The following is a 26,384-nucleotide window of genomic DNA, read 5'->3' as shown; positions in this document are numbered from 1 at the left end:
ATGTATATATATATATATATATATATATAATTGTATATATAATGAATATATATATATATATATAATTGTATATATAATGAATATATATATAATTGTATATATAATGAATATATATATATATATATATATATAATGAATTTATGTATGTAGAGAGAGAGAGAGAGAGAGAGAGAGAGAGAGAGATGCAATTGTACGTGGGGGAAGAATTCCTACCGTAGTTGTATTTCTCACGCGATCAGTTTAGCAGTGGCAGCGTTTGAAACCCCTGAGAGACACATGAAAAAAAGTTGAAGTGAAAGTTAATACAGATTTTGGGCGAGACAATGAACTGGAATACGTAGAAAATCAGTATCACTGCAGAAATGGTGTGCGATTAAGCCTCACGAATAATTTTCCTCACCGTTGGTGTATAGATGTTTACATTGGTATCATCTTGCGTGCCAGGTATATAATGTAAGTACTTCAATGTGCATTTTTTTTTATTTGGAATTGATGCCTTAGGTACTCGCAAATCACAACGAGACAAGGTCAGGTAATCGATTAAAGAAAACGGACTCGAAGAAAACGAGAATCGTATAATCAGCTGAGTTTTGTTTACATTTGAAAGCCAGTGTCGAAGTGAGAGTTAAATCGTACGAACGGAATTTTGCGCTTGGAACAACATTTCGTATATTTAAAGAAATTGGATGTGGAATTTAAACGTAATAGGATTGTGGTATAACCTTTGGTAAGCTGTTTGAAAATATTTTTTTTATTTTTCTCGTTCATGCCTAGAGAAAGCAATTTGACACGTTAGAGCTTAGTAGGATAATAATAGCATCCTAGAAATTTTGGGTCAGATTGCCTGTCTGTAATTGCTTTGGAGGAAAGATACCGAAATTGATTTACTTATAATTATATACGTTTACTTTGATTCTGATATTTGAAAACTAAACTTAATCTGACTTTAGCACGCAATACGTACCCTAACCACATTTCTAAATGCTACCGGTATAGCTCGCCTGGCTTTGACTGATCATTAAACTAGCCTAGCTCGGATTTCAGCAGATCAGAACACTGTAAATACATGATACTTTAATTTCTAGCCAAATCACCGTAGTAATGTGTTACTGTTCTTAAAATACATTATTTTTTCTTGTTTCCTTTCCTCTTTATTTTCCATGTTGGAGCCCCTGGGCTCATAGCCTCCTGCTTTTCCAACTAGGGTTGTAGCTTAGCAAGTAATTATAATAATAATAATATATTTTTCCTACTCGTTATCTTGTGTTTTATGCATTTCTAACCTTGATTATTGGGGCAAAATACCCGTTCATGAGTTTTTAGACCCCCTTATATTAAGACAATTGTGGGGGAGACCCGAGGAAAATCGTTGTTATTTGGGTGTGAAAAGGCCAAAAACGAGTGATTTGCAGCAATAATAATGGTCAGAATGCATATTAAACACTAGATAACAAGTTTGAAAAATATATGGCTCATGTAGTGAAAGAAAATTAAAGTGTCACAACTCACTATGATTCACTTCACATCGTTCTAATGGTTTTTACTCAGCCGTGGCTCGTTTCACTCGCATATAATCATAATCTCACTGCTCCTATGTTCTGGCAAGCGGTACATGGATGGGCTGTGCACATCACCCCTGTGTCACTATTTCGGGGATATTTTATACTTTCATAAGCAACAATAGCTACACACTGAACAAAGAGTATTTTCATCATAATTTATTTGCTATTTAGATTAAATTGCACTAACTTTTCAAGTAGATTGTGCTTCCCTCTTGGAGACATCCTTTCATGGTGGTAGTGGAGTTGAAACTGAAGGGGAAGGTTGAAAAAATTGCTGTTGAAGAAACATCTGGGAACTTGTGCATAAATATATGGAAGCTCATAGTTGGTTAAGAAAGCCAGGTAATATTTACGCCATTGTAAATACACAGAAAGTTTCTCAAACCGATCGGAACCAACACGTGTAATAATTCGTCATCAGTCTCACAAATGTAAGCATTGGAATTTGAGTGAAGAATATACTTCCCATTTTAATCGACTGGTACATAAGTTATTATGCCTCAGCCCTCATTAAACTTAAAGAGAAAAATTCCAAAGTACCCAGCACTCGTCCATTTCTTAAAGAGAATTCTCGTTTCGCTAGTAATTAAAATATCGTATATTAACCCAGAAAACTATAGTACAATAAACTGACTTGAGCAAGTCTGAAAACTAGCCTAGCCTGGCTTCAGCCTGTTGGAAATCAACCTAGCCTGACTTGAACACATTGAAAAAAACTAATGTAATCTGACTTCAGCAGATCAGAAAGCTGAGCTACCTAAGGTTAGCATAACCTACAGTATTGTGATGTATTTCAACTACCTTGGCTGCCGTAGGCCTAGGCTATGTTATTTCTTTAGGTTGTCTGTTTGAATATCATTGTACCTTTGTCACTCAGGATGATGTTAGAAGAGAGATGGGCCTAATGATGGCATTGATCAGATAAATTTTAAATATTTAACTTAGCCGGTGAATATATAATAGCTGCTGCTCCAGCGGCTCGACAGAAAAACACACAAAAACTCGCGAGCGATCGCTATGAAGGTTGCGGGTGTGCCCACCAGCACCAACTATCGGCCAGATACCGCACATGCATGTAAACATGCCTCAATTCTTCTCTGTCGACCTTGACGACAAGACGTATCAATACTCGCTGTATAACCTGGAGTTTTCTCAACATATTTGGTGAAGTACTTCATTTTGGTTTGAGCTTTCGCAGTGCAGGTGTTTTTCCTCAACTTAAACTCTTGAACTCTTTGTTGGACAGATTTAATTGTTGATGACTTGGATTGTTTTTTGGACTTTCTTTGACTAATTCAAAATGGCTGACGCTTCACAAGCCCCTAGATTTCGTAAGTGTAATGCTAGGGATTGCAATAGGCGTCTTCCAAAGGCCTCTCTCGACCCACATACTGTGTGTTCTAATTGTCGGGGTAAAACCTGTCAATTAGGAGATCGGTGTGAGGAATGCGTGGGCCTTTCGGAATTCGATTGGCTCGAATACGACAAGTATTCTCGTAAGCTAGAGAGAGATAGGGTAAGGAGGAGTTCCTCTAGATCAGTAGATTTTTCCTCTCCACATGCCCCTGAACCTAATCCTTCCCCTGTAGTGGTTGTGCCTGAACCCCCTACTGGCACTCAGGAACCATCGATGCGAGACATGTTACGTGCCATTCATGCCTTGGGTGAAAGAGTTGAGTCGTTAGCAACAGATCGTAATTAACTCATGGCTGACGTTAAAGAGCTAAAGTGTCAGAGTGCCACAGCGGAAAATCGTGGGAAAGTGATTAGTGCGCAAAGTGTTGTCAGTGTTGCGACCGAGGGTTCGTCTGTTCGTGCCTGTCGTTCGCCTAGTCCGAGACCTCTTGCAAGCTCCCAAGCCCAGGGGAGAAGTAATGTCGTACGACTTATGGGTTCGAGAGGCCTTGATCAGCGAACAGACGTTCCCTCTATGGTAACAGGCGTGTCTCATCAAGATCGCCCCTACCATAAGACGAGAGAGACCATTTTCTCCTCGTCATCCGAAGGCTTTTCGCATAAGAAACCGTGGAGCAAGGTTTCTAGGCCCCTTAAGCGAAAGTCGGTCCCTTCAGGACAGGTCCAGCGTCCTGGTTGTAGCCATTGGGACAGCTCTGACCCTTTGCAGTCATCGGAAGACTGCTCGCCGCCTAAGCAGCAACGTTACACAGGCTCAGAGAGTCTTGGTGTAGGCAAGGTTGTGCAGTCTCAGACGTTAACCCCGTCTTTTACCGCACCCATTCCCGTTGATCCTAAATGGGTTGTGCTGCAAGACATGCAGATCAAGCTCGCCTCCCTTATGGAAGACTATTCTGCGGAAAAGGTTCACGATGATCCTCGCCGCTTAACTCATCGAGATCCTGGCCTTCAGCCGCCAAAACGAGCCTTTGCTCGTCCTGTTGACGTTGCTAAGTCACGTCAGTCACGCTTTGTAGAGCCTCACTCGATGCAGTCACGTGTTGACTTTCAGCCACATATGGACGTTCAGCCACTTCCTAATGCTCTTGTTGACGTTCAGGACGTTCGCCAACCAGCGGAGTTGACTTGTTTTGACGCTGAGCGTCAACCACTGCAGTCTAGAGTTGTTTTGACTGCTCAGTCTAGGCAGTCTAAACAGTCTCGAGTTGACGTCGAGCGTCCTCCCGCTCCTGTTGTTGTTGACAGTCAGGCTGTTAAGCAGTTACATGACGTAGCGTCCTGGACTGCTACTAATGCACCAGTGCGTGTGGACTCTGCGTGTCAAGCATTGCCAACCCCTTTGCTTGTTACACAGCAGTTGTCGGATGAGGATCCTTCAGATGAGGACGTTGCTGACCCTCATCATGATGATCATCCTTCGGATGTAGACGAACCTAGAACGGTTCCTCCATCAATGGACTTTAAGAAAGTCATGTTAATTTTCAAGGAGCTTTTTCCCGATCACTTCGTCACTGTTGCTCCTCGTTCACCACCGTCTGAGTTTGCTCTAGGCTTACCTGCTAACATGCCAGCCTTTACAAAGCTAGTGCTCTCTCGCTCTTCCAAGAGAGTTTTACGACTTTTAGGCGACTGGTTAGATACCAGGAGGAGTTTGGGGAAGACGGCCTTTGCCTTCCCTCCGTCAAAGCTCTCGTCTAGATCGAGCGTCTGGTATGCCACGGGAGAAGTTCTCGGCTTGGGAGTCCCTGCCTCTGCCCAGGGTGACTTCTCAAGCCTCGTAGACTCTCCCCGCCGCCTAGCCATGAGACGCTCGAAGATTAGTTGGTCCTCCTCGGACCTTGACCATCTGCTGAAAGGCGTATACAGAGCCTTTGAAGTTTTCAACTTCCTTGACTGGTCTTTGGGAGCCTTAAGTAGGAAAATCTCATCGGCTGATAGAGATGTCTCCTTACTGATAATGTCCTGTATGGATAAAGACATCCGCGATGGTTCCAATGAGCTCGCCTCCTCTTTTACGTCGGGAGTCTTAAAGAAGCGAGAATCCCTTTGCTCTTTTCTTTCAGCAGGAGTTACTCCCTGTCAGAGATCAGAACTGCTCTTTGCTCCCTTATCAAAGTTTTTGTTTCCGCAACAATTGGTTAGGACATAGCTTCTTCGCTTGTGCAGAAGGACACCCATGACTTGATGGCGTCCTCTGCTCGCAAGGGGACTCCTTCTACATCCTTTTCTTCTAGACCCAGGATCAACACTCCGACGTCCAGATTTATCCCGCCCTTTCGTGGCAGAGCTCCCAGCAGGGGAAGTACTCATGCCGAGGGAAGGAGAGGAAAGAAGAGAGGAGCCAAGTCCTCACGTGGCAGAGTCTGACTGCCCACAGCCTCAGACAGCAGTAGGAGCCAGATTGAAGAGCTTCTGGCAGGCCTGGGAGAAGAGGGGCGCAGACCAACAGTCTGTTCGGTTGCTCAGAGAGGGGTACAAAATTCCATTTGTACGCAAACCTCCTCTAGCGACATCCCCCATCGACCTCTCTCCCAGGTACCGAGAGGAGTCAAAGAGACAAGCCCTAAACCTAGAAGTGTCTCTGTTGCTAGAGAAGGGAGCGGTGGTGAAAGTCTCGGACCTTCAATCACCGGGGTTTTACAACCGTCTCTTCCTAGTCCCAAAGAAGACAGGAGGTTGGAGACCGGTGCTAGATGTCAGTGCGCTCAACGTCTTTGTTACGAAAACAAAGTTCACTATGGAGACCACGAAATCAGTCTTAGCAGCGGTCAGAAAGGGAGACTGGATGGTCTCTCTCGACCTACGAGACGCGTATTTCCACATCCCTATACACCCAGATTCCCAACCGTTTCTGAGGTTTGTTTTCAAGAATGTGGTATACCAGTTTCGGGCCCTGTGCTTTAGCCTAAGTCCTGCTCCTCTCGTGTTTACGAGGCTTATGAGGAATGTAGCAAAATTCCTCCATTTATCGGGAATCCGAGCCTCCCTGTACTTGGACGACTGGCTTCTCAGAGCCTCGTCCAGTCATCGCTGTCTGCAGGATCTTCATTGGACATTGGATCTGACCAAGGAATTGGGACTTTTGGTCAACCTAGAAAAGTCCCAGCTGATTCCATCCCAAACTATACTGTATTTAGGGATGGAGATTCGCAGTCCAGTTTTTCGGGCTCTTCCGTCTGCCACCCGAATAGAGCAAGCCCTGCTCAAAGTCCAACTAATGTTGAAGAGAGAACGGTGCTCAGTCAGGAATTGGATGAGTCTAGTAGGAACTCTATCATCCCTGGAGCAGTTTGTCTCGCTAGGAAGACTACACCTTTGACCTCTCCAGTTCCATCTAGCCTTTCACTGGAAGGACAAGACGTTAGAGACGGTCTCAATCCCGGTCTCCGAACCAGTAAAGGCATGCCTGAATTAGTGGAACGACAATATCAGTCTGAGAGAGGGACTTTCCCTAGCAGTTCAGAACCCAAACCACGTACTATTCTCAGACGCGTCGGATTTGGGTTGGGGTGCGACCCTTGACGGTCGGGAATGCTCAGGTCTGTGGACCTCAAGTCAGAGGAGCATGCACATCAACGGCAAGGAGCTTTTGGCAGTCCACTTGGCCTTGATGAAATTTGAGAGTCTCCTTCGAAACAAAGTGGTAGAGATCAATTCCGACAATACCACAGCCTTGGCGTACATCTCCAAGCAAGGAGGCCCCCAATCCCTCACGCTGTACGAGATCGCAAGGGACCTGCTCATTTGGTCAAGAGATCGAGGCATCTCCCTGTTAACGAGGTTTATCCAGGGCGACTTGAACGTCTTAGCAGACTGTCTCAGTCGGAGGGGTCAGGTAATTCCTACGGAATGGACCCTCCACAAGGACGTGTGCAAGAGTCTTTGGGCGACTTGGGGTCAACCCACCATAGACCTTTTTGCCACCTCGATGACCAAGAGACTTCCAATCTATTGCTCTCCAGTCCCAGACCCAGCAGCAATACACATAGACGCATTTCTCCTAGATTGGTCTCATCTGGACTTATATGCATTCCCACCATTCAAGATTGTCAACAAGGTACTGCAGAAGTTCGCCTCTCATGAAGGGACAAGGTTGACGTTGGTTGCTCCCCTCTGGCCCGCGAGAGAGTGGTTCACCGAGGTACTTCGATGGCTGGTAGACTTTCCAAGAAGTCTTCCTCTAAGGGTAGATCTGTTACGTCAGCCCCACGTAAAGAATGTGCACCAAAGCCTCCCCGCTCTTCGTCTGACTGCCTTCAGACTATCGAAGGACTCTCAAGAGCTCGAGGCTTTTCGAAGGAGGCAGCCAGTGCGATTGCAAGAGTGAGGAGAGCTACCATTAGAGTATACCAGTCGAAGTGGGAAGTCTTTCGAGACTGGTGCAAGTCAGCATCTGTGTCCTCGTCCAGTACCTCTGTAGCCCAAATCGCAGATTTTCTTTTACATCTGAGAAAGGTTCGCTCCCTTTCAGCTCCCACGATCAAGGGCTACAGGAGCATGTTGGCTTCGGTCTTTCGGCATAGAGGCTTAGATCTTTCCAACAATAAAGATCTCCAAGATCTCCTTAAGTCTTTCGAGACCTCTAAGGAACGTCGTTTGGCAACTCCTGGATGGAACTTAGACGTGGTCCTAAGGTTCCTCATGTCAGACAGGTTTGAGCCATTACATTCAGCCTCCCTGAAGGATCTCACCCTCAAGACACTTTTCCTAGTGTGCTTGGCTTTGGCTAAAAGAGTCAGTGAACTTCATGCCTTCAGTAAGAACATCGGCTTTTCTACAGAAAAAGCCACTTGTTCACTTCAACTTGGTTTCCTGGCCAAAAATGAACTGCCTTCTCGTCCTTGGCCTAAATCTTTTGATATTCCTTGCTTATCAGAGATCGTAGGCAACGAACTGGAAAGAGTATTATGTCCTGTTAGAGCTCTTAAGTTCTATTTAGCTCGTACTAAGTCATTACGAGGTAAATCTGAGGCATTATGGTGCTCAGTTAAGAAACCATCATTGCCTATGTCAAAGAATGCTTTGTCATATTTTATCAGATTTTTAATACGAGAAGCTCATTCTCACTTGAATGAGAAAGACCGATGTTTGCTTAAGGTTAAGACGCACGAAGTTAGAGCTATAGAAACCTCCGTGGCCTTCAAGCAAAATAGATCTCTGCAAAGTATCATGGACGCGACTTTTTGGAGAAGCAAGTCAGTGTTCGCGTCATTTTACTTAAAAGATGTCCAGACTCTTTACGAGAACTGCTACACACTGTGTCCATTCGTTGCAGCGAGTGCAGTAGTGGGTGAGGGTTCTACCACTACACTTCCCTAATTCCAATATCCTTTTTAATCTGTCTCTTGAAATGTTTTTAATATTTTTTTTTGGGTTGTACGGAAGGCTAAGAATCCTTTTGCATCCTGGTTGATTTGGCGGGTGGTCAAAGTCATTTCTTGAGAGCGCCCAGATTAGGGGTTTGATGAGGTCCTGTTTGTATGGGTTGCAGCCCTTAATACTTCAGCTCCTGGGAGTCTTTCAGCATCCTAAGAGGATCGCTGGGCTTCGTGAGGAAGACAGACTTACAAGGCAGAGTAATCGTCTAAGTCAACTTCCTTACCAGGTACCTATATATTTGGGTTTTGTTATATTATAACTGTCAAAAACTCTAAGCATATACGCTGTAAACTTAATTAACTCTGGTCTCTACCCACCGCCTTGGGTGTGAATCAGCTATTATATATTCACCGGCTAAGTTAAATATTTAAAAATGATATTTTAATTATAAAATAAATTTTTGAATATACTTACCCGGTGAATATATAAATTAAAGGCCCTCCCTTCCTCCCCAATAGAGACGCAGCGGGACGAGAAGAATTGAGGCTTGTTTACATGCATGTGCGGTATCTGGCCGATAGTTGGCGCTGGTGGGCACACCCGCAACCTTCATAGCGATCGCTCGCGAGTTTTTGTGTGTTTTTCTGTCGAGCCGCTGGAGCAGCAGCTATTATATATTCACCGGGTAAGTATATTCAAAAATTTATTTTATAATTAAAATATCATTTTTCTGATAGAAATATTAACAGCAAAATTATAGTTTTGGATGTGACAACTTTTCCAATAGAAAACGCTGTTTGTCCCATAGTAAATAATGTGCTTGTAACAAATTTCAGCTTTATTTCCATAGCAAATAAACCGTTCTCATCACCACCTTCCCAGTGGTAATGGCATCACAAGTTCTGAACTGGAGATTTTGGGTAGAGGAAAACAGGTGAATGTGATTATTTACGACTGAAATAATGGTAAAATTTATCGAAAAAACACTATTCACGGCAGGAAAGACAGTTTTTCCAGACTGAAAAAATAAATTTCGGTATTCATTCGAAAGGGAACAAAACCTAACACACCCCACGTAACAGGTCACAGACCTAGCAGGGGCAAACCCTCTAGACCCCTTACCCAGGTCACTAGGCTAGATGGCAGCAAGCACGCAGACTCCCCTACCCAGGTTACAAACCCTAGAATTAAATCAAATAATGTCTCGCCTAATGATTGAGATGGAAGGTTGGGGATTCACAGAAAAGTTACAATGATAAAGGTGCTTATGAAAACCTGTTCACTACACTTGTGGTACCATGAAACTGTCCCATAGCCTTGTTATATGAATAAAAATAGCCATTTTTCAATATTTAACTTAGCCGGTGATTATATAGCTGCAACTCTGTTGCCCGACAGACAACTCTACGGTAAAAACTCGCCAGCGATCGCTACACAGGTTGCGGGTGTGCCCAACAGCGCCATCTGTCGTCCAGATACCCAGTACTCAATGTAAAAAAAGACTCAATTTTCTCTCTGTCGAGCTATCGACAAGACGTACTTACTCGCTGTTGCTAAACTGGAGTTTTTTCACAACTAATTGGTGAAGTACTTTATTCTAGTTTTGAGCTTTCGCTATGCAGGTGTTTTATCTTCATCTTAAATCTTGAACTCGTTTTGGATAGATTTAATTATGGTGACAAAGAGAGTATGGACTTTCTTTCACTTTTAAATGGCAGACCCTTCCCTTAGACGGAAGTGTGTTTAGGCTTTTAGTAATTATATCACGTTATAGATTTTCCTCTATATATTTTATATCTCTCCGCCTTTATTAGGCCTCTTCGATTAACTTTCCATTTATTATAAACGTATAAAAATAATTTTAATGTTTTGTTTATATAGACCTTTCCTGAGAGTAGGCGGTCCTAACTTGGAAACCGAAGTTAATCAACGTTGAGCCCTTTATATCGTAATTAGCTTTTAAAGAGCTAAGGATTTAAAACTTTTTAAATGTAATATTTTATGAAAGAATTTCTTTGATAGTCTTCGTACTGTTTTCAAAGATGAACTAACGTTTAGTTTATTTATGCTACGCAGTTGTTGACGTTCAGGACGTTCAACATGCGCTCTATCGTTACGATAGAGAGAGAGTGTATCACGGTTTCACTTTGCAGTAAGAGTAAATCGATTCTGACGATTTGTTCATTCTTTCTTAGCTTAAATGTTTTAAATTCTACTGTATTTTAAAGGAACTTTTTATTTGAAAAACCTTTCAGTTTTTTCCTTTAGTCAAATAACATGTTTTTTTGACGAAATATAATTGGGCTCTTCTCTCAGGTGCGAAATCAAGAGAGAAAGAGAGAGAGAGATAGAGACGGAGAGAGAGAGAGGAGAGAAAACGTTCCGTTCAAGTGGGTAACGTTGTTCTCGAGTTACTCTCGTCCCTAGTCGCTGTACGGGGAGGAAGGATAAAACGTTTTAGTTTTTTATTCTCGTCCCCAGGCTATGTGCGGTGAGAGATTGAAAACGTAGTTATATGAACTAGTGTTTAGTCTCTTTCCCAGCCACTGATTTTTTTTTTTATCTTAAAATATGTTTTCTGGGGGGCCTGTGACGGCCGGTGAAATTTGTTTTCTGTTTTTTGCTGGTATTAATGAGCTTGCATTATACGACTGATTTCGCAATTACTTCCTTTTAATGAAGGGTAGAATTGCGTGTTTCAGGTAGAAATCAGTAAAAGTTTCGATTTCAGTGAAATAAGTGCAAAACAGAAAATCGAAGTGATAAAGTGATATGCGCAAAGTGTTACAGTGTTGCGTCCGAGGGTTCGTCTGTTCGTGCCTGTCGTTCACCTAGTCCGGGACCTCTTACATGCTCCCAAGCCCAGGGGAGAAGTAATGTCAAACGACTTATGGGTTCGAGAGGCCTTGACCAACGAACAGACGTTTTCCCTCTATGGTATCGGGTGTATCTTACCAAGATCTCCCCTACCATAAGACGAGAGAGACGATGTTTCTCCTTGTCATCCGAAGGCTTTTCGCATAAGAAACCTGTCACAAGGTTTCGAAGCCCTTAAGCGAAAGTAAGTCCTTTCAGGACAGGTCCAGCGTCCTGGTTACAACCATTAGGACAGCTCTGACCCTATGCAGTCATCGGATAACTGCTCGCCGCCTAACAAAAGCGTAACACAGACTCCGAGAGTCTTTTTTTGTAGGTAAAGTGTTGCGGTCACAGACGTTACCCTCGTCTCTTACCACAACCATTTCTGTTGATCCTTAATGGGTTGTATGGCAAGACATGCAGTATATGCTTGCCTCCCTTATGGAAGACTATTCTGCCGATTAGTCCGTTGAGTCTAGCCGTTTATCTCATCGATATCCTGGCTTTCAGCCAACCTAACGTTCCTTTGTGCTTACTGTTGACGTTGGCGTAGCTTAGTCACGTCAGTCAGGTTGTTTAGAACCACACTCGATGCGGTCTCGTGTGGTTTTTCAGCCGCATTTGGACGTTAGGCCACTTGCTGATGCTCCTGTTGACGTTCAAGACGTTCACTAACAATCGGAGTTGACTTGTTTTGACGCTGTGCTTCAACCTCCGCATTCTAGAGTTGTTTTGACTGCTCAGTCTAGGCAGTCAAAGCAGTCTCGAGTGGACGCTGTGCGTCCTCACGCACCTGTTGTGGTTGACAGTTCAGTTGTTGACAGTTCACAGACTGTCAAGCAGTTACATGACGTTGCGTTCTGGTCCGCTACTAATGCACCAGTGAGTGTGGACTCTGCTTGTAAAGCATTGCCACCACAGTAGGTCTCTCCCTTGCTTGAGACTCAGCTTTTATCGGACAAGGTTCCTGTAGATGAGGAAGTTGCTGTTCCCCCTCCTACTGATATTCCCTTGAGGACTCTGTCAGATGGAGAGGAGCCTAAAGCTGCTTAGCCTCCTATGGACTTTAATTAAATCATGATGATTTTTTAAGGATCTTTGTCCGGATCTTTTTGTAACTGCTGCTCCTCGTTCGCCTAAACGTCAGAGCTTACACTAGGCCTAGCTACTTCGAAGCCGTTGTTTTTAAGCTAGTGCTCTCTCGCTCTCCTAGAGAGCTTTACGTTGGCTAGGCGACTGGTTTTTCACCAGGAGGAGTTTGGGGGATACAGCCTTTGCTTTCCCTTCTTTTAAACTGGTTTATAGAGCGAGAGTCTGATATGACACGAGAGAAGTTCTCGGCTTGGGAGTTCATGCCTCTGCCCAGATAGACTTCTCAATTCTCGTAGACTCTCCCTGGCGCCTGGCCAGGAGACGCTCCAAGTTGTTTGCAGGTCAACTTCACAGCTGTTTTCGAGCCTTTGAAGTTTTGCTGTACAATTATGTCACGCATAACAAGGCTTTCAGGGATGGTAAACTGTACCGCCTCAGTCGCTAACCCCGTCTGTTGCCACACCTGCTCCCGTAGACCCTAAATGGGCTTTGCTGCAAGACATGCAGTCCAAGCTTGCGTCCTTGATAGAGGACTTTAATGCGGAGAAGGTTGCTACCGAACCTTCTGGCCAACAACCTTCCAACCGGTCGGTTGTGCGCCCTGTTGACGCTGAGGTAACCTACTCGCGTCTGCCAGTTGAGGTGGTTCCTCCACCGATGCGACCCAGTGTGGGTTGCCAGCCGCACGTTGACGTTAAGCGACGCTCGGAGGTGGTTGTTGACGTTCAGGACGTTCAACAACCAGCAGAGGTGACTTGTTTTGACGCAGTGCGTCAACCTCAGCAACCCGGTAGGGTGTTGACTGCACAACCCAGACGGTCTAGACAGTCTCGGGTTGACGCTGTGGTTCCTCGCGCACCCATGGTTGTTGACAGTTCACAGACTGTGCAGCAGTTCCATGATATTGCGTCCGGCTCCGTCACGCATCCACCAGTGCGACCAGACTCAGCGAGCCAGACGTTGCCCACTCCGTTGCCGTTTCCTCATCAGTTTTCGGAGGAGGAACCCTCTGATGAGGACGTTGCTGAACAACAAGACGATCAGCCCCCAGAATAGATCAAGCCCTGCTATCCATCCAGAAGATGCTGAAGAAGGAACGCTGCTCAGTCAGGCTGTGGATGAGTCTGGTAGGGACGCTGTCATCCGTGGAACAATTTGTGTCACTAGGAAGACTACACCTCCGTCCTCTTCAATACCATCTAGCTTTTCACTGGAAAAAGGACAAGACGCTAGAAGCGGTCTCGATCCCGGTTTCCGAAAAGATAAAGTCTTGTCTGACTTGGTGGAAGGACAATATCAACCTAAGAGAGGGTCTTCCCCTGGCTGTTTAGACTCCCAACCACGTTCTCTTCTCGGACGCATCGGACGTGGGCTGAGGCGCGACACTAGACGGTCGGGAATGCTCAGGACTGTGGTACTCGAGTCAGAGGAGCATGCATATCAACTGCAAGGAGCTGTTTGGCAGTACATCTGGCCTTGAAAAGCTTCAAGTCTCTCCTTCGAGGCAAAGTGGTGGAAGTTAACTCGGACATCACCACGGCCTTGGCGTACATCTCCAAACAAGGAGGTACCCACTCACTGACGTTGTACGAGATCACAAGGGACCTGCTCATCTGGTCAAAAGGTCAAGACATCTCCTTAGTAACGAGGTTCATCCGAGGCGACTTGAACGTCATAGCAGATTGTCTCAGTCGGAAAGGGCAAGTAATTCCAACCGAATGGACCCTCCACAAGGATGTGTGCAAGAGACTTTGGGCCACTTGGGGTGAAACCATCCATAGATCTCTTTGCAACCTCGCTGACCAAGAGGCTTCCAATCTATTGCTCTCCAGTCCCGGACCCAGCAGCAATACTTATAGATGCTTTCCTCCTAGATTGGTCACATCTGGATCTCTACGCATTCCCACCGTTCAAGATTGTCAACAAGGTACTGCAGAAGTTCGCCTCTCACGAAGGGACAAGGTTGACGTTAGTTGCTTCCCTTTGGCCCGCGAGAGAATGGTTCACCAAGATACTTCGATGGTTAGTAGACGTTCCCAGTAGTCTTCCTCTAAGAGTAGACCTTCTACGTCAGCCACACGTAAAGAAGGTACTTCAAAGCCTCCACGCTCTTCGTCTGACTGCCTTCAGTCTATCGAAAGACTCTCGAGAGCTAGAGGCTTTTCGAAGGAAGCAGCCAGTGCGATTGCTAAAGCAAGGAGAGCTTCTTCCATTAGAGTCTACCAATCGAAGTGGGAAGTCTTCCGAGACTGGTGCAAGTCAGTTTCTGTATCCTCGACCAGTACCTCTGTAGCTCAAATAGCTGTTTTTCTCTTATACCTGAGAAAAGGACGATCCCTTTCAGCTCCCACTATCAAGGGCTACAGAAGCATGTTGGCATCGGTCTTCCGGCATAGAGGCTTAGATCTTTCCAAACATAAAGATCTGCAAGACCTCCTTAAGTCTTTTGAAACCACCAAGGAGCGTCGTTTGTCTACCCCTGGATGGAATTTAGACGTGGTACTAAGATTCTTCATATCAGACAGGTTGGAGCCGTTACAATCAGCCTCCCTGAAAGATCTCACTCTTAAGACTCTTTTCCTGGTATGCTTAGCCTCGGCTAAAAGAGTCAGTGAGATTCATGCCTTCAGCAAGAACATAGGATTTTCGTCAGAAAAAGCCACTTGTTCGCTACAACTTGGTTTTCTAGCCAAAAATGAGCTGCCTTCTCGGCCTTGGCCTAAATCTTTCGATATCCCCAGCTTATCGGAGATCGTAGGCAATGAACTAGAAAGAGTCTTATGCCCTGTTAGAGCTCTTAAGTTCTATTTAAAGCGTACTAAACCTTTACAAGGCCAATCTGAAGCTTTATGGTGTTCAGTTAAGAAACCATCCTTGCCTTTGTCAAAGAATGCTTGGTCAGACTTTATCAGATTGTTAATACGAGAAGCTCATTCACATCTGAGTGAGGAAGACCGAACTTTGCTTAAGGTGAAGACGCACGAAGTTAGAGCTGTAACAACTTCCGTGGCCTTTAAGCAAAATATATCTCTGCAAAGTATAATGGACGCAACCTATTGGAGAAGCAAGTCAGTGTTCGCGTCATTTTACTTGAAAGATGTCCAGTCTCTTTACAAGAACTGCTACACACTGGGACCATTCGTAGCAGCGAGTGCAGTAGTGGGTGAGGGCTCAACCACTACAATTCCCTAATTCCATACCCTTTTAATCTTTCTCTTGAAATGTTTTCATTGTTGTTTTTTGGGTTGTCCGGAAGGCTAAGAAGCCTTTCGCATCCTGGTTGATTTGGCGGGTGGTCAAAGTCATTTCTTGAGAGCGCCTAGATTAGGGGTTTTGATGAGGTCCTGTTGTATGGGTTGCAACCGTTGATACTTCAGATCCTAGGGGTCGATCAGCATCCTAAGAGGATCGCGAGGCTCCGTAAGGAAGACGTACTTAAAAGGCAGAGAAATTGTTCAAGTCGACTTCCTTACCAGGTACCTATTTATTTTGTTTTTGTTATTTTGATAACTTCTAAAATAAAATAAAAACTCTTAGCTCATAAAAGTGTAAACATATATTGCTGGTCTCTACCCACCCCCCTGGGTGTGAATCAGCTATATAATCACCGGCTAAGTTAAATATTGAAAAATGTTATTTTGATAATAAAATAAATTTTTGAATATACTTACCCGATGATTATAAATTAAAGGACCCTCCCTTCCTCCCCAATAGAGACGCAGTGGGACGAGGAGAAAATTGAGTCTTTGTTTACATTGAGTACTGGGTATCTGGACGACAGATGGCGCTGTTGGGCACACCCGCAACCTGTGTAGCGATCGCTGGCGAGTTTTTACCGTAGAGTTGTCTGTCGGGCAACAGAGTTGCAGCTATATAATCACCGGGTAAGTATATTAAAAAATTTATTTTATTATCAAAATAACATTTTACGTCACGGTCTGTGCCGGACAGAACCAACACTTATTTAATTTACAAAGGAAATGGTGTTGAGAAGCCTTCCCGTTCATGTGAAGGACGTCCTTCGCCAGATGCAGGTTTAGGTTAGACATTCCATTCGTGGGAAGGCTCCTTTCCCCACCTGCAGGTGTCGAGCGACTATTTTGTTAGCTGAAAAGGCGCCTTTCACCAGAGTGGTCAGCCACCCAGGGGACATCTGCAAACGTGTGTTCAATTCTTTTATGCCTCGCTCTTGCTCTTCGAAGCTTAGCTTCTGAGAGCTAGACGACGATGGGCTTGGGCGGTTGCTCGCAGCTCCTGCCCCTCGCCGTCGCACCCTCATAGTACAAGACAGTGATGCCTACTGGCCGCTTACGATCTCTGCTTCTCTCATTGTACCCCCAGGGCACAACGAGTCTTGTGAGCACTTTCTCTTTGGGGTCATTAACACAGATGGTGATGCCTATCGGAGACTTGCTGTCGCCGCCTCTCCCATGTACGAGTTTCATAGGCTGTAACACTCGAGGGTTATTGCCTACATCGTTCCTGTTGCTCGTAGAGTTTTGTGAGGCCCGGCCCTTTGGGAACTGCACCTTGGGGTTCCATCTCTCACGAGGGAGAACTTTTTGTTCTTCTAGTTCACCACAGCCTTATACGTCTCCTTGCGAGCAGTTTCCTCCTCTGTTATGAGGGGATGAGTACCTTGCTTCATGATGTGGGGCTCACCTGTCGCGATACATGGCTTTAGAGTTATGTTCCAACACCTGTCGGCATTCCTCGGAGAAAAGTTTGTAAGTGAAGGCAGACGTATATACTGTACATACTTATACACACACACAAATATACACCCTAGTTAAAATGTTCTTTTGTGTATGTCACTACATTTTCTTTGTTTTTTTTCATGCCTGCTGAGGCAAAGTACAGTATATGGTCCTCTTTTAATTCTATATAAATCTCCTCAATTCTTCTTATTTCACTGTTATATTTCACTCCCACACTTCTCGTTATCTCGCCGTTTTCCTGGACGCTACTTGCCATTCACCAGGGCGACGCTCGCCGCTTGCCAGCACTTCATTCTCCTGCTGGCAGCAGCCCTGAACACACGGCCACTAGATATTCATTTTTATGCGTGAATTGAGAATAATGAATAATCTTCCTTATGTGTCTGATAGAAGGATCATGCCTTTCTGGAAAAAGTTAAACATAAAACGTACCTTGATTTAAAAAAAATTGACACATGCTTTCTAGAGGGATCCGCACGAGTTTCCTTAGATTGGAGCGCAGTGTTGGAAGAGATTACTCTTCCAATAACTCTCTTCTTGTCACACTGTTGTACTTATGAAAACACGATGGTGGTAGAATGCCCAGAGAAGGGTGTTTTTGGAGCGACGTAGAACACCCAGACAAAGATATTCCTTGCAGTCAACAGTCATACCATGATGAGAACACAGCTCCTTTTCCACTCAGCAAAGTTAAGCAATGTGGGGTCTGGTCAGTACTTGAATGGGTGATTGCCTGGGAATACCAGAAGTGGATGACGACGACTCCTGTTGATTTAGCAGTTAGTGGAGGGGATTGGGGGTGAGACAACTCAATTGCCCTCTGCAACCCAATTCGATGCAGGCAAGGAAACTTCCTATCAGGGGATTCATCACAGTCAGTCGTGTCCCTATGACCTCTTACCTAGAGGGTATTCAATGTCTCCTCTCTGAGAAGCTATTTGCAAATAATAAAGGAAAAGATAGCTGGATACTCTTGTAGGTCGTCGGTCGCCTTACATCAGGTGAAGTGATCTAACCACTAAGGCTGAAGTTGTGGGAGAGGCCTCGAGCCGCTTAATATTTCTCTCCCCAGGACAGCAAAGCTTAGGAAAGACCCTGCTTGGTCTTGACCATGATAGAATGCCGCTAGGTTTTAAACGGAGTCAATTTTTCCTTGACAAAACACTCTCTTCATTCAGTGTCTAGCTAACTGGTTCCTAATCAGAATTTAGATCACCTCCCCTGAGCATACTGCAGTTCTTGGACCACTCTCCCAGAAAGGAGTGCTTCATACCCCTAGTCAGTCCTCAAATCATGACCTTACTCTTAAAAGGGTCTTTCCTTCTCACTTTTTGACCTCCATAATGAGTGCCAGTGAAGGACATGGTTTCTTCTAAGACATGCCTGAGCCAGGGGATGGAGGTCTATTAATACTCGACTTCATCCCTCAGTCTATTGCCAAGACTCAGACATCCAGCTGTAGTGGACCCGAGTTTTGGGTCCTTCCGGATGGAAGTCTGTACTTTATCCTTTGGCCCAGATCAATTGTTACTATGCCGTATAAGAGCACTGAGGCATTAACTTGTATGATGTGCAGGAGCTCACCCGCATGTAAACAAGCTTTTTGTGATTACAGGCAGGGTCAGGAGGAGAGTCACCAAGACTATGATCACTTCTTGGATTTGACAGATCATACAGTAGATCGGACCCTGAAGCCACACAGTCGTAAGCCCAGAGCTCAAGATATTAGGGGCATAAGTACGTCCCTAACGGTTGAAAGAACTTTTCTGTGATTTCTAGCAGGTGTGTGGAAGAGTCATACGACCTTCACAGCACAATACCTACAAGATTTAACCCTCAGGAACCTGAATGCCTAGGCCCTAGGTTGGCATTAGAATAGCCTATATCTTTCCTTGCAGGACAATTAGTCGGTGAAGGGCAGATGTTACCACGGATGAGTCTGAGATGAACAGTAAAGTTACTGGCTTCTTCTGCCTTCATCCTCCCCTCTTAGGGCACCAGCACCCGTAAGTCTGGAAACTGGCCTCCTCTGTCTGCAGGTAGAAACCATATCCATGCATAGTCTAAAGCATATGTGTTTGTTACGTCCCCGTCCTCCCAGCCACAGGACTTAGTTCGCATACAACCCCACAGATTGCCCCGGCTGTTAGCTTTCTCACGCATTTTGAGAGCTAGCGAGGCATAACGGTGTCTTTGTTAAGCGCGGGTCAAGAAATCAGCCAGTTGGTTTAAGACTTCCACCCACCTAAGGGTGGATCTCCTCTGTAAAGAGCGAAAGGGTTTGTACATAGTGCCAGAACAAATGACAATTGTTCCATAACTGAAATGCAAACCAATGCTATTTATAGGAGTATTACTTTCGACAAAGCTGAAAGGACTACCCCTATAAATAGCTAAGGTTTGTATCAATAAGAAAAATACAAATTACCTCTGAATTTGTCATTTGTTCCGGCGTAAATACAAACCCTCCGCTATTTATAGGGGTATACTTTCGGCGTAGCGGAGACGAGCCATGATAATTTTAGTGAGGGATAACTACCCCATTCACTAGTTTGCTTGTGAGGGGTGGGGTAGACTGGCTATCCCGCTCACTCACACTTCTCGGCTGAGTAACCACTTTACTTTTTGGCTCGGTAGAGAACAGACTTGCTGCCGATCTCTCCCGCAAAGACTTGCCTTGATTATTTTTCTGTCATTTTTTTTCTCTTGTGTGTGGTTTCATTTATCTTATACATATATGTGTGTGTATATATGTATAAATGGAAATATACTTTTATGTTGTTAGATACTTGTAACTTTAATTACTGTTGACAACGTATCCGGCGGCCTCCGCTCTAAGGGAGTTGTCATTGTGTTGATACTACTCCCCTACCTTGCCGCTCTCCCCTGCGTTGATGGTCGGCAGGTTCCCAACACTCCTGTGTGTTTGCTTCATTACTTGAGTTAAAGTTTATAACAGTTCAGCTCCCTTTCGAGGAATCATCTTACAAGGAAGGTGACTTATTCCCTGAATAGTTCATGTTGTGCAGTGGAGCATGAATTGTAATTACTGTAATCACAACTTTTTTCTTTTCTACAGATAGCAGCAATGTAGAACACGCCGATGGCTTCGGCCCCCCTGTTCATTATCCTGCGCTTCATGTGGTAGCTCGTGAGCTGCCCACGTTAGCAATCGTTGTCAACCTTCAACTTGAACAAGGCTTGTTAATGGGAAGCATAGTTTGCTGCTAGGAGGTTCGCCTCCATGGGTTGGAGAACCTTCCCTTACGAGGGAGTGATAACCTTCCCCGGAGGTGGGTTGCCCCCCACTTCACCCTTTCAGCAACCTTCCTCCTTTCGGGAAGAATTGCGGACAGCTCGACGAGTTTGGCTTCTGCTATCTTGTTGCCGAAGACTGTGCTTCTTCCCCTTGAACTGGAGAAAAGCAAGTCTAAGGCTTGTTCCTCCTTCGAGGGGAACTTCTCTCTCTCCTTCGTGGGAGAGAGATTATTACGCCTACACTTTTTTCCCATAGAGCTGGGAGAAAGCATGTTTTAGGTGATGTCCTCCTTCGGGAGGACTTCTCTCTCGTTCGCGAGAGAGATTGTTATGCCTACACTTCTTTCCCATAGAGCTGGGAGAAAACGTGTCTTAGGCAATTTCCTTCGGGAGAACTTTCCTCTCGTTCGCAAGAGAAAACTTGCAGGAGTTTGCTGATCCACCAGGGGCGGTGGCAGAGCTTTCTCCGAAGCAGGGTTCTCCTTCGGGGCAACGAGTCTCTCGTTCTCAAGAGAAGACTGTCTCTGGGCATCAGCGGTCACTCCTTACGCTTATGGTTCTCCTCCAGGGGCGGAGCGAGAGCCTTATCTTAAGTGACGTTTTCCTTCGGGAGAACAAACCTCCCCTGCGGAGGAGTTATGGTCACTCCTTACGCTTATGGTTCTCCTCCAGGGGCGGAGCGAGAGCCTTATCTTAAGTGACGTTTTCCTTCGGGAGAACAAACCTCCCCTGCGGAGGAGTTATCTTTAGATCTGGATCAGTTTCCTCATCGAGCAGAGTCTGCTGAACGTTCCTCTCCGGAGGTTCATAGGAGGGAAGGGTTTGTAACTCCTCCCCATCCCGGACGTTCTCCTCCTCGTGCTGTGAGGAGATGTCTTTCTGAACCTGCTGGTTCTCCTCACGTTGACCCTTCGGGGTCTCGTGGCTATCACCCTTTGGGCTGGATTGATCGTGAGCCTTCGGGCTCTCTTCATGTTGATCTTGCGGGTTCTCATGAGAGTAGGAGTCCATCAGGGCTTCATCCCGCTGTTCCTTCGGGCTCACGCGACTTGAAACCTTCGGGTTTCAGTTACGCTGAACCTTCGGGCTCTCGTAACCATGGTAACGTAGAACCTTCGGGACCTCGTGCCATCAGTCACACTGACCCTTCGGGGTCTCGTGACAGAGGAACTTCGGTTCCTCGTTACACTGACCCTTCGGGGTCTCGTAACTTTAGTTACGCTGAACCCTTGGGGTCTCGTAACTTTAGTCACTCTGACAATTCGGTGTTTTGTTACAGGGAAACTTCGGTTTCTCGTTGCGTTGACCATTCGGGGTCTCGCAACACAGGCTACGTTAGTCTTTGGTCTCTCGTGCCTTTAGTCACGCTGACCCTTCGGGGCTCGTGACAGAGGAACTTCGGTTTCTCGTTGCGCTGGCCCTTCGTAGTCTCGCAACACAGTACACGCTGAACCTTCGGGTTCTTGTGACCCTAATCATTATGAGTCTTACTCGTATAACAGAGAGTTTTTGGACTCTCGTTGTGTTGAGCATTTACGCTCACACAACTTACGCTACCGTGAACCTTCGGGTGATCGTAGCAATGAGTTCTCTCCTAAGCACCAGTAATACGACAGAGAGTTTTCGGACTCTCGTCACGCTGAGAGTTCGCGCGAGCAACCAACCTTATGCGGGCGAACAACTAGGCGCACTCATTCAGCGCTATGTTGAAGTGCGTGAACAACTCTTTTATACACGCGCGCGTAACCTTCTCGGTTCACGTGTGCGCATGTGACCATTTCGGTGCGCGTGGGCGGCGAAGTGTTCGTGCGCGCGCGCTTGTCCATCTAAGTTCATGAGCACTCGGCGAAGTGTTCGCACGCGCGTAACCATCTCGGTTCGCGCATGCAATAGTCTTACTCTTATGACAGAGAGTTTTCGAACTCTCATCGCGCGAAGTTTTCACGCGGGCGTGTAACTATCTTGGTACGCACGCGCCGCTCAAGAGTTTTACTCTTATGGCCATAAGCCTTCCCAAAGCATGCGCTCTATTCAAGACAAAACCGCGAGTTTATTGTTATAGACTCGGGTTCTACCATTGGATTGAGTCACCCGCTCCCGTCATTGTACCTTGGGTACGACGACTTACCGTTTTACACGATAGACTTCTGAGACACACTATTCTACCCTTAAAGGGTTATTGTCTCAAACAATTAGTCCCGAAGGAGCAGTGCTAGCTTAAGTTTTAGAACAAGAGCAACATTGTGAGCAGCTTTTCATTACATTTACAAACTTTTCAAACCCCGCCCACGGGGAACCAGACATCCTTGTCTGTGCATGAATGCTGGCTATGTCCTCCCATAAAGAGGAGGGGCAAACCAAAGGAGAAATGATCGCTGTTATAACTGTATATTTTGTTTGAGAACATTGTGCGCTCTCATTCAAAAAATTATTACAGCTAGTTAACGATAAAAAATTCCTTGGGCAATGTTGTTGTAATTCGTCGCACATGCATTATTCCCGCAACCAGATTCGTTGCAAATGTTTCCTGAAGGCAGAGATTACGCATTTGCTAGCGCAGACGGATAAGTACATATGCGTGCAAGCGATCTTTCTTCCAATAAGGGCTATATACTGTACATCTTGCAATTAGAACTCCGTTCTCTTAAGTTGTATAGTTATATCCCTTATTGAAACCAGGTTATTCAGTACATTACTTGGCTACTTTCCTGTAACCAGTCATACGGCATTTACGTTCTGCCTTCTTATAGGTATTTTTTCCTTTCCCCTGATCGGAAGTCTTAGTCTCCTACAAAGGCTTTGGCTGGAAACTTCTCATAAGCATATAACAACATTTAATATAAATGCTAGTTTACCGACCGGAAACAGAGAAGTACGAGCGTTTTTGTCTTAAGAAGGAGAAACCTCCGTTACGAATGTTTTCAACGCCCTCCAACTAAGTTCCGGACACGACTTTTAAATTGAGCTACGCATGTATGCTTGTCATGCTCACAGTTCGGTGTTACTACTCCATAGAAGACTTATGCGTGTTCGCGCGCGCGTGGGCGCGCAGGCTCGCAGGATCAGGCCGTTGGACACGCGGGCGTGCGGGCGAGAGTAGATGTCGTAGGGCGCGCGCGCAGGAGAGATACCCCTGGCGCGCGGGCGCGCAGTTGGAGCCTGTGCGCATCAGTATGGTGGCGCGCAACTGCAGGAAAGGATGGGCACAAGCGCGCTGGGCGCGTGCGCGTATCCTCGTGGGAGCGAGAGGGTGACTGCGCGATGGCGAGCGCTGGCGCGCTGGAGACAGCAGTTGGCGCGTAGGAGAAGTCTTCTTTGACTTCCTGACAGCACCCAGATCCGAAGATCGTGGGCGCGCAGGAGAGATCGCTGTGCGTGGGCGCTGGCGTGCGGGAGAGTGCTGGCGAGTTGGAGAGCACTGGCGCGCAGGAAGTTAATGGCGCGCTGACGCGCAGGTGAGCGCTGGCGCGCTACCTCAGGCAAAGCCTGGCACGCAGGAAAACGTTGGCGCGCATGCCCATCATTAGCATGGCGCGTAAGGGACGTATCCATGGGATGGCGCTCACGCCTTTGATGCCCCGTAATAGGGTTCGATGCCTGACGAGCATGCAAGTCAGGTTTCGTAGGCGCGTAGGGTGCATCAGCTCTCAGGAACGGCGACGGCAGGTCAGCAGGGGTGTCGGGTGGAAGGTCAACATGTCCTTTGAAAGGGCGACCTTCCACCGAAAGGGATCGTGAACGATCTCCTGAGAGGTCCAGGACCATAGCAGGAACAGTCGGTGAACGCTGACGAGGCTCCTTTGCGGCGGACTGCAACGGAGATGATGAGCCAAAGAGGCGCCTCCTCACCGCAGGTGAAGGAAGGCCTCTCTGGCGAAGAGGAAGGCGAGCCTTGCGACGGATACGCCCTCTGGGGGCCGTTGCATCAGCAAGCTGACCTTCTGCAGTCCTCCAAAGAGGAGTCTCTGTAAGTGAACTCTCCCGAGGGGTAGCAACACCATCAGGAGAGACTGTTGGACTTAGTTTCTCCCTTGTTGGTTGAGCAGGAACGGGAGAAACTAAGTCTTCAGCTACTGCGGGATTTGAAGAGGCAGAGGTATTAGGAGATACCGTATTGGATACCTCTGACACCACAACGTTGACAATCGACAGAGGATCAACCTCTGCCAAAGTCGGCAATTGCTTGACAGCGGCACCCAATCGGATAAAGTCAAGTAATGCTTCCTTGGAGGGCAAACCCTCGAGCCCCAAGGAAGACCAAAGCTGAAATAGATGGGTAAATGACACATCCTCCCCCGGAGGGAGAGGTGGAGCTGCCTCGCTAGGGGAGGCAACACCATCTCGAACCCTGAGCTTGGAAAACAGTACCATGGTCTACGCTACCACTCGACAGTCTCTTGAAAGAGACCGATCGAGTGGGAGCTTCGGAAGAGGTTTGGGCAACGGAAGAAGAGTCCTTGGGTTTTTCTCCTTTCAAAGAAACCTTCGAAGGAGAAAGATCCTGCCTGGACTTCTTCTTACGTCGCCGAGAAAACCTCTCCCACTGGGAGGTAGACCACTCCCTACACTCACCACACTTGTTATTACTGTCACACCGTTGGCCTCTACAGTAAGGGCCAAGGGTGTGAGGGCCTGTCTCGACCGCCGACATGAATGTTCCCTAGGGGCGGTCGGGTAATCCAGGACAGGTGCGCATAATCGCAGAGGCCAACTTCACACATAAATCTGTCAAAGAGAAAGCAAAAAAGCATTAATGGCTGCCAATGAGCGGCAAGGATGAAAGAGGATATGTCCGTCTACCATCCGAGCCGAGAGCAAAGTGAGCTCAAGCACAGGTGTGTGTGAGGGGGTGGTGGGGGGGTAGCAAGCTACCCTCCCCTACCCCCGCTAACTAGCGGTGTGGGTAGTAAACCCTCGTTAAATTTCAATGGCTCGTCATTTCAGCCACGCCGAAAGTAATACCCCCTATTAAATAGCGTGGTTTGTATGTCAGTTACGGAACAAAGGGGTACATGTATTACTATCGGCGTAGCTGAAATGACGAGCCATCAATTTTTAACGAGGGTTCACTACCCACACCGCTAGTTAGCGGGGATAGGGGATGGTAGCTTGCTACCCCCCTCTCATACACCTGTGCTTGAGCTCTCTTTGCTCTCGCCTCGGATGGTGGTTGGACGTGTCCGCTCTTATCCTCGCCATCATATTGGCAGCCATTTAATTGCTTTTGTTCTTTTCTTTTTCTAGTTCGGTATATGTGAAGTTGGCCTCTGCGATCTTGCGCACCTGCCCTGGGTTTCCCGACCGCCCCTGTGGAACATTCATGTCGGTGGTCGAGACATCCTCACGCCCTTTGCCCTTCTTGTAGGGGGCAACGGTGTGATAGTAACTGCAAGTGTAGGGAGTGGTCTGCCTCCCAGTGGGAGAGGTTTTCGCGACGACAGAAGAAGTCTAAACGGGATATTTCTCCTTCGAAGGTTGCTTCTAAAAGAGAAAAACCCAAGGCCTCTTCTTCCGTTGCTCAAACCTCCTCCGAAGCTCCCACTTGGTCGGTCTCTTTCGAGAGACCGTCGAGTGGTAGCGTAGACTGATGTATTGTTAACCAAGCTCGGGGCTCAAGAGATGACGTTGCTTCCCCTAGCGAAGCAGCTCCACCTCTCCCCCCGGGGGAGGATATGTCACTAACCTCCCTATTTCAGCTTTGGTCCTCCTTGGGGCTTACGGGTTCGCCCTCCAAGGAGGGTTTGCTTAACTACATCCGATTGGGTGCCGCTGTCAGGCAATCTTCGTCAGCGTCAGAGGTTGATCCTCTGTCTCTTATCGACGTTGTGGTGTCAGAGGTATCCAATGCGGTATCACCCGTCACCTCTTCCACTCCAAACTCTACGGTAGCTGACGGCTTAGTTTCTCCTGTTTGACCTACGAGGGAGAAACTTATGTCCATCGTCAATCTCCTGCTAGTGTTTCTCCTCCTCGGGGGAGTTCACTTACAGAGACTCCTCTTCGGAGGACTGCATAAAGTCAGCTTGCTGATCCAACGGGCCCCAGAGGGCGCATTCATCGGAAGGCTCGCCTTCAGGCCTTCCTTCCCCTGCGGTGAGGAGGCGCCTCTTTGGTTCAATATCTTCGATGCAGTCCCCCGCACAGGAGCTTCTGGACCAAT

At 46.5% G+C, this 26,384-nt stretch overlaps 1 protein-coding gene across 2 annotated transcripts in view; it reads left to right on the top strand.

Moving 5' to 3' along the window:
• Positions 1-312: 312 nt before the first annotated feature.
• Positions 313-26,384, top strand: part of LOC137651174 (E3 ubiquitin-protein ligase PPP1R11-like) — a 66,001-nt gene continuing 39,929 nt past the window's right edge. Inside the window, exon 1 of one of the 2 annotated variants that reach the window (XM_068384317.1) lies at positions 313-453. The gene's annotated coding sequence lies outside the window, so the exon portion shown is untranslated. Of the gene's footprint in view, positions 454-573; positions 728-26,384 lie in introns of those variants that run through there. The other variant, XM_068384316.1, reaches the window with a different exon arrangement.

Source organism: Palaemon carinicauda, chromosome 12 (genome assembly GCF_036898095.1).
Source record: "Palaemon carinicauda isolate YSFRI2023 chromosome 12, ASM3689809v2, whole genome shotgun sequence".
Taxonomy (NCBI): domain Eukaryota; kingdom Metazoa; phylum Arthropoda; class Malacostraca; order Decapoda; family Palaemonidae; genus Palaemon; species Palaemon carinicauda.
Note: the sequence above shows the minus strand (reverse complement) of the source record. Positions and strands in the feature narration are given on the sequence as shown.